This window comes from Tursiops truncatus, chromosome 10, assembly GCF_011762595.2.
Source record: "Tursiops truncatus isolate mTurTru1 chromosome 10, mTurTru1.mat.Y, whole genome shotgun sequence".
In the NCBI taxonomy this organism is placed as follows: Eukaryota; Metazoa; Chordata; class Mammalia; order Artiodactyla; family Delphinidae; genus Tursiops; species Tursiops truncatus.
The window spans coordinates 96,946,713-96,960,538 of NC_047043.1; the positions used below are offsets into that span (position 1 = coordinate 96,946,713).

Here is a 13,826-nt window from a genome sequence, read left to right on the forward strand (position 1 = left end):
GCACTGAAAGTTTCAGCAGCTCGCCTATAGTCCTGTTTCCTATTAGTGGTGACTCCAGGATTCCAGTGCAGATCTCTTTGACTCAGGTCTTGTGTTCATCCATGAAACATACTGCCAGCCCCAGGAGACACACATTCTCATTCACCTCAGGGCCCTTGCACGTGCTTTTCCCTCTGCCTTCAGTGCCCCCGCCCTGCCTAGCTAATTCCCACTTTTCCTTCAGGTCATGGTTTGGACTATGCCTCCTCCAGGAGGCCTTCCCCACATACATCCTCCCTATCTTGGGCAGGGTGAGCCACCTCCCCAGCGTCCCTGGTGTCCCTGTTCTCTGGCCATAGCACTCATCGTGCCATGTTGTAATTGCCTGTTTACCTGTCTGTTCGCCTCCTGTCTGTCTGGCCCATCACAGTCCTCCCAGCATAGCACAGAGCCTGGCACATGGTAGGGACCCAGGCATATCTGTCACATGCTGTTAGGGATCCAAGATGCTGCCTGGCTGAAGACGTACACAGTTGACCACCACTGTTGGTTCTGTTACAGATGTTCCCCAGATAAGGAACCTTAGGAACAGTCACTGTGCTTGATATGTGTAATAGTCACAGCTGGCAGCCATTCCCCTGTTTCCTGGCAAAGAGAACCCTCATTTTGTTTGGGTAACTACCCGTCAGGGAAGGTGATCCTGTTTTTAGCTCAGCCAGTGCTGGGAAATCTACCCCCATTGCTGGTGATTCACTCAGTAGTGGACTTAAGGCATGAGGAAAGTTAGTGGGGCTGGGATCTAGGTGTTTCTAGAAAAGATCTCCTTGATCTTAGGGAAGAAACTCAAAGGGCAGGATGTTGTCATGTCTGGGTGTGACCTCCAGGTATCGGCAGCCATCTTGTGACCAAGAGGTGATCTCCTCTGAGGACATTCCTGACAGACACTGAGGATGGCAGAGCCAAAAGGTGGAAAAGGAGTCCTTGATGACGTCCTTGAGGAGCTGAATTACCAACCCTGGAGCTGCCCTAACTTGGGATTTCTCGTTAGAGGGAGGATACATTTCCTTATTACTACAGCCAAGTGAGTTGGGGTTTTCTATTCCTTTTAGCCTAAATCATCCCAACAACTACACTGTGGTGGAGAGATAGTACAGTCTGAGACCTGGTGGAGAACAGAGCAGGGATGTGGGCTCCAGCTCCGGCATTGACGGCCTGGGACCTCTTTGTGCAAAGCTCGGATGCCACTTCTCTACAAAGCCTTCCCAGAGGCCCACCAGAAGGTGGGACCTCCCTCCTCTGGGTTCATCTGTCTGTGTGTCTCTGTGACCCCTGCTTGCGTCTTCTCTCCCTGCGGCTCATGGGCTCTCCGAGAGTGGGGCTTGTGCGTTTGTCATTTCTGTATCCCCATGGTTGTACCTTGTACATAGTAGGTGCTTGAAAAATCATTGGGCTAATTAAGTGGAAGGATGAGTACATTAATATTGCTACTTCCTAACTCATAAGAGAGAAGATATTTCCCCTAAGCATTCCGTCTGGCTGACAGATGAGTAATCGTTTCCTGGCTCTGAGGCTCAGCTGCTTCATTTGTAAGATGGGAAAGTTAGACTAGATCTTCAGCTCAAAGAGACTCCATGACTTGATAGCGTTATACAGTGAGGGACTGCTGTGTGCCAGGCTGTGCGATACAGGGAATTAGACACATTCCCGTCTGTCAAGATGCTCAGGGTCTAGGGTGGAGGTTCTTTACCTTTAAGGGGGGAACAGACCCCTTTGGTGGCCTCTTCCCAGAAAACTGCTCCTGCCCTCAGAATTCCATGGACGGTTGTAGGGGATCCATTCAACTAGAAAAAGGCATGCCGAGGCCCACCCCTGCCTTCCAGCACTGTCTGAGCTGGAACAGGGGCAACAAAGGAAGAATACCATCCTTCCAGAGGGGCCCTCTGGGCAGAAGGGGAGGCAGCATCTCCATTTCCAGAGGTGCGGACAGAGGCAAGCCCTGGTGACTCCAGGAGAGGGACTGGAGCTCCCCAGGAGTTCAGGGGAAGGCCCTGCTGCTGGTGTAGGAGTTCGACAGGTGCTCAGAGGGAGGAAGGCGCACACCCCAAGGTGGGGAAGGCGCCTCGTATTACGGAATTGTGCCCCAGAACAAAGCGGGACAGGAGACTGGGGAGGTGGGCAGGGGAGGGGTGGAATTCCACATGGGAGAGGAGCCCAGGGGACGGGGCTGGATACAGGGTGCTTCGGGGTGTGCCAAGAGTGGAGAGCAGGGTGGGAAATCTCGACAGAGGTTTGTAAGGACCTAACATCAGACGCGGGCTTCCAGAAACCAGACTGAAAAATCAGCGCAACCCCAGGCTCTGTTGGTCAAGGGTCGTTGAGAGGGAACTGCCCCCCTGAGAGGGAACCACCCGGGGAGGAAAGCTCCCCTATCCGGGCTTTGTTCTGAGCCCGCTGAGCTGCGCGCAGGTAGCTTGGCCAGCTCGGAAAAATAAAAGCTTTGTGTGGTCACGTGGCGGCTCTTAACGCGGGACCCCTGGACCCAGCCTCCAGGGGCTGTTGTTAACATTTCAGGAAGTTCAGGGAAATCATTTACCTGCTGCCCAGGCCTCCGTTTTTGCCGGGATTGCCTCGACATGGCGTCTCCGCACGGCACCCTCACACGGGGTGGGTGCCGGGCGGATGGGACAGGATGCCTTCGAGTAATTCAAAGCTAGGAAAGTGGAGTCTCCCTTAATACATTTACTTTCGTGGTGGATGAAATTATTTCACGCAGGAAAGATTAAAAGAAGCCTTTGTTTGGCAACCAATTAACTAGATCATTTCTAAGGTTCCTTCCAGCTTTTAGCATCCCGACCCTTTGCGGTGTTGGACCCCGGGCTCCCCGCCCACCTCCATCCAGGGCCAGGCTGGTCTTTGAGCTAGTTACACTCCTGCTTCTGCCTCTTCCTTAGTCAAAAGGAATGGGGAGATGGGGAGGTGGTCTGTCGAGGGCCTGTTGACCTCGATGTGCCAAAAATCATTTAATCATGTCACAATACCATGAGGGGGGTGGGATCACGATTCCCATTTGACAGATGCATTCACTGAGGCTCCGTGAGATGTGCACATTCATCCATTAGACAGATAGGAATTAAGGACCTGGTATATGATGGGTCCTGAGGTGGGAGCTGGAGGTACAACAGAGAACAGAGTAAAAGTGTTCCGTACACTCCTGTCTAGGAGGGGAGAGAGGGCCCTGATGAAATCACCCCACAGATAAATGGTGTTAGGAGAATTTAGTCTGGGCTAGGAAGAGCTTCCTGAAGGAGGTGATGTTTGAGCCAAGATTGGAAGCACGAGTAGGTATTAACCAGGCAGAGGGATGGGCCCTTGGCAAGCAGAGGGAATAGCACTTACAGAGCCCTTGAGACAAGAAGGAGCTTAGAGTTTTCCAAGGACTAAGAGGTGTGTGTGGCGAGGGCGTGATGTAAGGTGCCGCGCAGTGTCATTGAAGAGGTAGGCGGGGATCAGCTCCAGACAGCGTCGTAGGCCTTGAGTGCATAGAGAGGACACAGAGAAAGAGAACCCACTGTGTGCCAGGCTGGCATATGTGGGATCTCCTCTGCTCCCCCAAGCCACCCATCCCATTTCCACACGGGAGAACTGAGGCTCAGAGAGGGCAGGTGACTGCGGGTCACGCCGCTCGTCGGAGGCAGAGCCAGCCTTCCCTGATCCACAGCCTGGGCCCTCCTCAGCTCCCCAGCTCAGGCCTGGACCCACCAGCAGCCAGCCCTCCCTCCCAGTACCTCAACCCTCCTTTTCCAGTGGGAGATTTCCTGCAGGGAGAGCCCAGCCGGGCTCTGCTCGGCCCCACCTTTTGGCTTCTGGTCTGTCTCTGTGGCATCCTTGCTTGGAATAAGAGAAAGAAACTTGGGGTCTGGTAACTGTATTCCGCTGAGCCTAATTAAGATGCAGATTTGTACAGTTAACGAAGAAGGCAATTCGGAGGCAATTTCGCCGGTGACACGGGACTCGGTGCATCTCTGCTTGGTTGGCAGGTCTGAGGATAGGGGAAGTGTATGCGCCGACACCCACCAAGCTGCATCTGGCTGGGCTCCAGGGGTAAAGTTTTCCTGCCGGAGCAAGATAACCCACCTCAGGAAGAACACATTGTGCAGAAACTGTTCGGATCACGTGACCCCTGATGTAGGGAGCACCAAGTTCCGGGCTCCTGCCACCTTCCTCCCCTCTGGGCCCCATGACCCCCACCTGCAGGCTCTGCCCTGCCCTGGCCTCTTGATGTGGGCAAGGAGGGGTTGAAGCAGTTCCCTGGAACCAGACTACCTGGGTTCAAATCCCAGCTCTACCACTCCTTGGCTGTGTGTCTTTGGGCAAGTTTCTTAACCTCTCTGGGCTTCAGTTTCCTCTTCCATGAAATGAGACACTGATAGCATCACCTGATAAGGCTGCTGTGAAGATGAAATGAGGTAGTGCCTGGAAAGCACTTGGCAAGCACCTGGCCCATGAATGTTGGACGTTTTCATTAGCTCTGCCAGTTCCCCAGATTCCGTATGGGTAGTTCTACCCACAAAGCCTAGGCTAACAGAGTTCTCATTGCTGCTGTCAGAGGCCCACTGTCTTAGAGTTAGACTTTCTTCAGGTCCTGGAGGCCCCATCCTTGTGGTCCATCTGGCTGTGAAGCTGGGGTGCACCCAATACCTGCCCTTTTGCATGGATGGCCACCTGTCGGTTGGCTGTTTTCCCATTTTAGATGTCAGAATTGGCCTGCTAACCTGCACTTACCTGTGGCACCCGACCCCACTCCCTCCCACCACCACCTCTATGGCCCCTCTACCTGTGGCCAGATGTATTTATTTATAAATGTTATTCCACTGACATCATCATTATTAGAGCTGATATTTTTGGAGTGTTCCCTGTGTCGAGCTCTTTACCTTTAATTATGTTATTGCATCCCCACCACAATTTACAGATGTAGAAACTGAGGCTCAGCGAGTGACTTGCCCAAGGTCACACAGCTGGTACAGGGTAGAACTGGAGCTCAAACCATGTCTGTCTGACTCCTAACCTCATTCGTAAGCCCTCTAGTCAAGCTGCTCTTCAAGTCCCAAGTGCCTGCTGTGTGCCAGGCCCTGTGCCCTGCGCCTGGGGCAGAGAGACAGCTGTCTTTATCCTCACGGAGCACAAAGACTTGAAGGAGGGGACAGACAATGACAGAGCAGGGTGGAAGTGTGGTGGTGGAGGGGACTCGGGAGTGGCGTGTGCGGGGCCGTGGAGAGGACCTTAGTCTTCCTAGGGAGGAGTCAAGAAAAGAAGGGGGGCTTCCCTGGTGGCGCAGTGGTTGAGAGTCCGCCTGCCGATGCAGGGGACGTGGGTTCATGCCCCGGTACGGGAGGATCCCACATGCCACGGAGCGGCTGGGCCCGTGAGCCGTGGGCACTGAGCCTGTGCGTCCAGAGCCTGTGCTCTGCAATGGGAGAGGCCACAACAGTGAGAAGCCGGAGTACCGCAAAAAAAAAAAAAAAGAAAAAGAAAAGGAAAGAAGGGATCTCAGAGGAGAGAACACTGGGCCTGAGGGTTGAAGAAGAGTGGAAGTCTCTGGAGGTTTGCAGTGGAAAGGGTGTGACTGGAGGAAGGAGCGGCAGGTGTAGTGGCATTGAGGTGTGAGGTACTGGGGTGCGTTGCAGTTTAGGGGCCAGGGATCACCAGTGGGCAGGGAGCAGCAGTGGGAGGGAGAGGCAGGAAAGGTAGGTAGAGGCCAGGTCATGCTGAGCGTCAAAGGCCAGGCTAAGTCAGAACTGACTAGAGGTAGGGAGTGGTGGCCTGGAGTCTGAGCTTCTCCACTTACCTGCTGTGTGACCTTGGACAAGACCCTTTACCTCTCTGAGTCTTGGTTTCTTCATCTATAAAATGGAGGAGGACTAATCAAAAGGCCTCTCTCCTAGGGTAGTTGTGAGGAGATGCACAAAAACAGAGCACAGTCTCTACGGAGTGCACCGTTAATCAGCACAAAGCGCTTCCTCTTGCTGGCCAGGCGAGGGGTGGGGGGAGTGCATCAGGAGCCCCTGCGTGAGAGCTGGGCACTGTGAAGAAGAATCAAGCAGGCTAAGAGGTTAGATATGACACGAGAGAGGGCTTGGGGAGGAGAATTATTTAGACCAAACCGACAAGGAAGGTGGCATCCGAGCAGAGATCTGAACGAGGTGGAGTGCACCATGGGAAGGTTTTAATTAGCAGTTTTGCGCCCAAAGCAGGCAGCTAACAGGGCCCTCAAAGCAGCGTTGTCAAGTCATAAGGAAAGGGTGCAGCCAGGCGCTACATGTGGGCTCCTACTCCAGTGAATTGCAACCGTAGATGCCAAGCTCTTTTATTTCCAACTGTGATGGGAGTACCTATTGTCAACATGTAAATCTGACAAATTGAGAAATGAAACAGCATTTCATAATCACAAGTAGGCCTTTTTCGGTTATCTTTCATGGTCACAGCTAGGTCTGGCCCCCTCTCCAGTTATGGCTACATCCAGGGCAGCTGCAAAACGCAGGGCTTGGGCTTCCCCAGGTAGGACCAGAGAGCAAACCCTGGGCAGCTCAAGTTAGGATGATACATGCAGAGGATTTAGATGAACATTGACAGAGACTGGGATTTCAAGATTCTCTTCTGTTCTCATTTGCCCGGGCGGGTTCACAACCCTACCTGGGGTCTAAGTGTGCTTCTCATGGTCTGAGAAAGGACTGGGGGCCACTTTGTCCTGTGGGCTTAGATGCAGAAAGGTTGGGCTCTTGGCCAGTCTCTGTTGTTTGGGACAGTGTTTCTTAGACCACCGATAACAGAATTATCTGGGACTCCTTATTAAAAATGCAGCCTCCAGGCCTTGTCCCCGACCTCCTGAGTGCAGGTCCCTGGAGTCTGCGTTTTACAAGCTCCCCATGGTTCTCATGCACTGCAAAGTTGGGGGGCGGTGGACGGGTCGGGGCACCCATCAGAAGAATAGTTGTAATTGGGACTGTCCTGGGACCGTCAGGGCATGCGCTTGCTGTCCTGCTGGCTGCTGGCTCTTCCCGGCCAGGTTGGTGGCGGGGTGGGGCGTGGGGAGGGAGGCTGGCCACATCCCACGGTATGTATTTTACGTGTTTTTGCCTCGGAGAGAACTGCGGCAGGAATAAAGGCAAGGAATTTCAGGAGCTGGTGTCTGTCATGCTGTGAGGCAGTGTGTGTGAGAAGCTCTGCCATACTTCAAATGAGAAGAAAAAAGAACTTTGATATATACATTCTGGAGGCAAATGTGTCACTTTCAGATGGATTCTTTCCAGCCTGGACACAATTTTTATTTCTCTCTGGTGAGTCACTGTAGAAACTGCCTTTTTCTCGCTGCCTCTTGTGAACAAAGGACACATTTCAGGGAGAGGCTGAAACCTCCCAGGGACAGGACTGGGACATTTCCCCTTCACCAAGTCCAGTTAGAGGGTCCAGTGAGGCCATCACAGAGCCCCACCCAGGCCTGTGCTGTGGAGGAGCCACAGAGACTCCTGACAACCGAGGGGATGGTCGTGCTGCCCTTAATAATCAGCCTTCCTTTTTAGCTCAGATCTTGCCCTCTCTTGTCTTGTTTTCAGACTGTCTGGCTGCCATCCTGCTGGTTTTAATGAGAAAACATTCCCAAGTACCTTCTGACATTCATTCATGCATCCATCAGTTGTGTAGCATAGTAATTAGAGCACGGGTTCTGGGAGCCATCCTCCAGTGGCTTTCCATCTCACGCAAAGTCAGAGCTAAAGTCCCTCCCACATCTGCAAGGCCCTCTGTGATCTAATCCCTGTCACCTCTCTAACTTCATCTCCCGCTCACTCAGCCCTAGCCATACTAACTTCCTTGCTGTTTATTGAACACGTCAAAGATGTGTCCACCCCAGGACCTTTGCACAGGCTGTTTCCTCCTCCTGTGATGCTCTTTACCCCAGATGTCTGCAAGACTCATTCCCTCACTTCCTTTAGGTCTCTGCTTAGAAGTCACCACATTACCCTGACCATCCTAAATAAAATAGCACTCACCCCAAACGTCACTAACCCCCTGTTTTCCTCAGAACGTTTATCAACACCTCACATAGTATTTATTTACTTGTGTGTTTTTTGGTTTTTTTTTCTTTTATGATCTGTCTCTCCCCATCAGAATGATATCTTCTTATGGATGGGAACTCTGACTTGGTTACTTCTGTTTTCCCAACATCTGGAGTATATCAAGTGCATTTTAAGCCCTTAATAAGTAATGATCAGTTGATTGAATGAATGAATGCCTGGCTCTCTTCCTTACTAGCTGTGTGACCTGGAGCTCCTTAGCATCTCTGAGCCTCCGTTTCCAAGTCTATAAAATGAGCAAGGTTATGGGCGTTTGCATTGTAAATGAGACAGTGCATAAGTGCTTAGCGTGGAGACCAGCGCACTCCAAGTCCTCAGTAAATGATGACTGACCTTAGACTATTCTTACTTAGACCAACAGAGTAAGACAGAATGTGCTAAAGAAAATGAAAGAGATTTGCAAAAGGGCTGTTGTGTTGAGAGGTGGCAGCAGTTCCACCCAGATGGCTGGAATCAAGAAAGGCTTCTCAGCGGGGATGGCATTGGAGCCGGGCCTCTGGGTTGGACAGGCTCTCAGCAGGTCATACTCAGTTTGAGGAATGATAGTACAGGATGAAGGAGCAGTGCGAGTGAAGAGGCAAAAGGGAGAGCGGTCAGGCATGCTTCCTGAACTTCAGGGACTGCAAAACACGGGGAGGGTGGGGGGAAGCAGAATAAGGTGGAAGCATTTTTTTTTCTCCCTGGAAGAAGAGAAACCAGTGAGTGCAACAATAGAACTAAGAGAAAGTCTGATTTTCGGTCTCCTTTTTAGGGCAGACGGCTTTGCAGTCAGTAAAGCAATCCCTGGGCATCATTTTGTTGGCTCTCCACAATTCCTTCTCTAGGGAGGCAGGATTTATTAGGTGTTTGTAGTTCTACTCTGGAGGTCACCTGCAAATAACCCTGAATGGAGTATCACATCCCTACAATACCTATTGGTTATGGTGGAATTTCTGAGCACGGTGGTTTCCTTCTGTCTTGTAGACTAGGAAGAAATTCGCAGCACAGGTGTACGGGGAAACCAAGAAGGAAGGTGTGAGGCAGAAAGACTAAATGGTTAACTTAAGAAAACAGGAGGACTAACGTTTTTCATTCATTCATTCATTCATTCAATGAACACTGAACACTTACATGCACGAGACAGTATATTCAGGCCAAGGGCCCAGTGGCCAAGACTTCAGACACTTTGTATATGTTTAATTTTCTACCTGATTGAAAAAGACATTTCTGTAACTTAAGGGAAGTTGGGGAGGCCTCACAGGTTTCATCTCAAATGTCAACTCCAATTGATTTATTATGGCTGCCCAGAGAGGGTTTCTGAGACAACAGTGTGGACTCAGCAGAAAGGAATCTGGTGATTGATTAGTAATGTCTGCCATGGGTCTAAGCGGGAGAACAGTAGGTCAGATACCGCTCATTTGCAGGAATGAGCTGTGTATACACCTATAATATGCTGACCTGAGGGTTTGCAACAGAAGAAAATAATTTCTTGAGTCTGCACGGTTGGTGAGGGTGATGTGGCTGATAGCTCACCATGGAGAGCTCTGGGCATTCAGGACAACAAAGGGGGAGGAACTGATGCCCCAGGACGATAACTCAGAAAGGTAGGTCCCCTCAAAGGGGTGGTGTCCCCAGACTTTTACAGTTGTCTCGTCCACCTCTCAGTGGACACTCGCTTAATGCATCCTCCCCAAGCATTAAACTTTGTTCTCATAGAAGCATTCTTTTTGCACTCATATTTCACCTTCCTGTGTCATATGTAATTTGCTAATTGGTATACAGTAAATGCAATCAGAACACACAAATTTGGAAACAGAGCTCTTAGTTTTTGTACAACACAATGGTTGGGAACAGAAGGTGTAAAACTAGAGGTGTTGGGTCGCTGTGTTTACTTGGGGGTGGAGGGTGGCGAATTTTGGTTAATCCAGTGAATCAGTTAAGTGGAGGTTAGTGAAGAGAGCTACTCCTGTAAACAAATAGTTGTCTTTAAAAAAAAAGAATTCACTCTTCATATTCTGTTTTGTAACCATTTTTTTCCCCCTAAACAAAGAGTAGAGGCATCTTTTTATGTCATCAAATACCTTCTCACGACAGTATTATAGATGGCTACCTGGGATTTAGTGATAGGGGTCTACCATTAAATTGATCCCTTTTTGTTGGACCTTTATGTAGTCTCCAGTTTGGGACTATTACAGGGAACGTTGCCTTTCAGCTCCTCCAGTGGGTGGTGGAGAGCTGTGAACAGTGAGGGTGGGAGGAGCAGAGATGGACACGAAAAGGGACTGGAAGGTGGGGATGTAAAACGGGGCAGCCTCTGTGGAGAACAGTATGGCAGTTCCTCAAAAAGTCAAACACAGAATCACCATATGACCATCAACTCCACTTCTGGGTATTTGTCTGAAAGGATTGAAAGCAGTGTCTTGAAGACATACTTGTACACCTGTGTTCATAGCAACATTATTCACAGTGGCAGAAGGGTGAAAGCAACCCAGTGTCCAGTGACAGATGAATGGATAAACAAAGTGTGGTCTATAAACACAGTGGAATATTATTCAGCGTTAAAAAGGAGGGAAATTCTGACACATGAGATAACATGGATGAACCTTGAGGACATTATGTGAAGTGAAATAAGCCAGAACACAAAGGACAAATACTGCATAAGATTTTACTCATCTGAGGTTCCTAGAGCAGTCGAATTCCTAGAGACAGAAAGTAGAAGGGTGGTTGCCAGAGGCGGGGAGGGGGGGCGGGGAGCTGTCATTTAACGGGGACAGTTTCAGTTTTGCAAGATGACAAGAGTTCTGGAGATTGGTTGTGGAACAGTATGAATATACTTAACACTACTGAACTTTACACTTAGAAATGGTTAAGATGGTAAATTCTATGTTATGTGTATTTTACCACAATTTAGAAAAGGTTTTTTTAAAGGAAACATGTGAGTAGATGTAGACATTAAGTATCCACAGCTAAGATTATCCAAAAATGAGGCAAGCAGACGTTGTGTACCAGCTAAAGCAGCGCCTGAGTCTGATCCGGTCTCTGGAACCAGCGGCCAGTTTGCAGAGGGACAGAGGAGCCATTAAACTGGACCCTGGCTGTGCATTCGGCAGCGTCAGACCGGGAGGTGCTGCAAACTCCTAGGCTCTTCCCGTGAGCACATGACAGGAAATGCAAAGGATGGATGGGGAACCCATAAATTAAAAGAGGCCTAAGAGATCAGATTTTTCAGATGGGCCAGAATGTAGTGTCCAGAGATGCACATTTGGGTAATAAAACAAACAAACAAACAAACAAAAGACATAGGAAGTGATTCCTTAAAAGTCAGGATAGTGGTTACCGTGCGGGCTGTGAGTGGGATGGGACATGTGCGCTGGGCTTCCAGGATTGGGGGCAAAGTGCTGTTTCTTTTCTGAGTGGTGTTTGCCTTATGATAATCCACTAATTCATACGCTAGATGTGTGGTTTTCTGTGTTTATGTTTTATTTTACAACAACAATTAAAAAAAAACCCTTTTTAAAAGGAAGGGAGGGGGCTTCCCTGGTGGCGCAGTGGTTGAGAGTCCGCCTGCCGATGCAGGGGACATGGGTTCGTGCCCCGGTCCGGGAGGATCCCGCATGCCATGGAGCAACTAAGCCCGTGCGCCACAAGTACTGAGCTTGCGCTCTAGAGCCCGCGAGCCACAACTACTGAGCCCGCACGCCGCAACACTGAAGCCCGTGCGCCTAGAGCCTGTGCTCTGCAACAAGAGAAGCCACTGCAATGAGACGCCCGCGCACCGCAACGAAGAGTAGCCCCCGCTCACTGCAACTAGAGAAAGCCCGCACACAGCAACGAAGCCCCAACGCAGCCAAAAATAAATGAATAAATCTTTTTTTTAAAAAAAAAAAAAAGGAAAGGAGGAGATTTTGGGTACAGACAGAGAGAAGAGTCACGCTGATCCAGATAAAACCCAGGTTCTGCCTCCTGTCAGCTCCGTGACCTGTGGGGAGTTACTTAACCTCACAGTGTCCTCATCTGGAAAAGAAGTTATAATAGTACTTAGCTCCTAGCATTGTGCTGGCCTTTTAATAAGACAACGCATGCACTCCCCTAGCACCATGCCTGGCCCAGAGCAAGTGCTGTGAATGTGAGTTGTTGTGCTCCTGGAAATAAGAAGCCCCAAATGCCATTCTCATCTCCACTCCAACCTGCTGCGTCATCCTGGTAAAGTTGCTTCTCTGTGGTTGGATGCCTCCTTTCCCTGATAATCCCCGTCGCATGTAAGATTGTTAACCGAGGTTGTAGGTTGCTTGCTGGGACCTGTGGAGCTCAAGGCTGAGCCTGCCCAAGCTTGCGTTTCCTCCAACAAAGCCTCCGTCATCCCAGGAAGCAGCAGGCGAGGAGAGGTGTGGAATTGTCAACGCTTCCCATGTCACCGGCAGGTGAAAATGCACCCCCAGACACAGGACCGAGACAGTAAATTGCTTTCTGTCATTTTCTGCAGGGAGAATCATGCTGTTTTTACCCTAGTAAGCTTGGGCTGTCTCCCATAAGCATCGGTTGCCCTCTACTGCCTTCATCAGGCTGGGTGAACATGGAGAACAGCCGAGTGGAGGGCAGTGACAGCAACCTCGGGGGAGGGTTACCTGCCCATCAGAGCCACTTTGGACAGAATACTGCTTCCCCAGTAGCGTGAAAGTGACAGCCAGTCCTCGGTTGCTTAACTGAGCTAATGGGGGAAATCAAGTCACACGGAGAGCCTGGAGTCGCCGCTCCCTGAAGTATCTGGACAAAGGAATATGTTTGCAAGAAAATTTAATTTTACGTCTAACAGTTCAGTCCATGTACTGGTAGCTACTAGACACCTCCACTCACCCTACCTTGGATTCCCAGGAAGATTCCCTCTGAAGATCCCTTTCAACTGGCAAATCCTTTCATGTTAGGAAACCCCTCCCACCTCCACTCCATCTCGAATGCTGTAAGGAGCTGCCTGGTTTCGTACTTATTTATTTACTTACCTATTTAGTAATTATTGTGGTAAAATATACACGGCATAAAATTCACTGTTTTCACCAAAGTGTCCAGTTCAGTGGCATTAGGTACATCCACATTGCTGTACAACCGTCACCACCCTTCATCTCTAGAAATTTTTTCATCTTGCAAAACTGAAACTGTACCCATTAAACATTGACTCCGCATTCCCCCACCTCCAGCCCCTGGCAACCACCATTCTACTTTCTGTCTGTATGAATTTGACTCTTCTAGGTATGAATAGAATCATAGTGTTTGTCTTTTTGTGACTGGCTATGTCACTTAGCATAATGTCCTCAAAGTTCATCCATGTCATAGCAGGTGTCAGAATTCCATTCCTTTTTCAGGCTGAATAATATTCCATTGTATGGGATGCCCACGTTTTGTTTATCCATTTATCCATCGATGGATACTTGCATCGGTTCCACCCTTTGGCTATTGTGAATGATGCTGCTATGAACATGGGTATATAAGTTTTTCCTTAAAATTGTTCATCAATCCTTCATTCCAGTTATTGGGTGGTTATTGTGATTTTTATGGGGTACGAATAGGTACTCATAGTTTGCTAACACGTCTCTTTAGCACTTACCCCCTGGGCTTAGGAAGTGGAGAAAGAGCGAAGTAGCAGGAGGCAGGGGCCCGGTGGGGGTGAGGGACAAAGCAACCGGATCATGGGGTCCATTCCCATCTGGAACTTCCCTGGATTGGGAAGTTTCTCTTGACAGCCAA

General features: G+C 49.8%; 1 protein-coding gene across 3 annotated transcripts in view; it reads left to right on the top strand.

Moving 5' to 3' along the window:
- Positions 1-13,826, top strand: part of HRH1 (histamine receptor H1) — an 87,627-nt gene that overhangs the window by 43,564 nt on the left and 30,237 nt on the right. The window contains exon 1 of one of the 3 annotated variants that reach the window (XM_073787711.1): positions 665-1,060. The exons of the other annotated variants lie outside the window; for them this stretch is intronic. The gene's annotated coding sequence lies outside the window, so the exon portion shown is untranslated. Of the gene's footprint in view, positions 1-664; positions 1,061-13,826 lie in introns of those variants that run through there. 3 annotated transcript variants of the gene reach the window in all.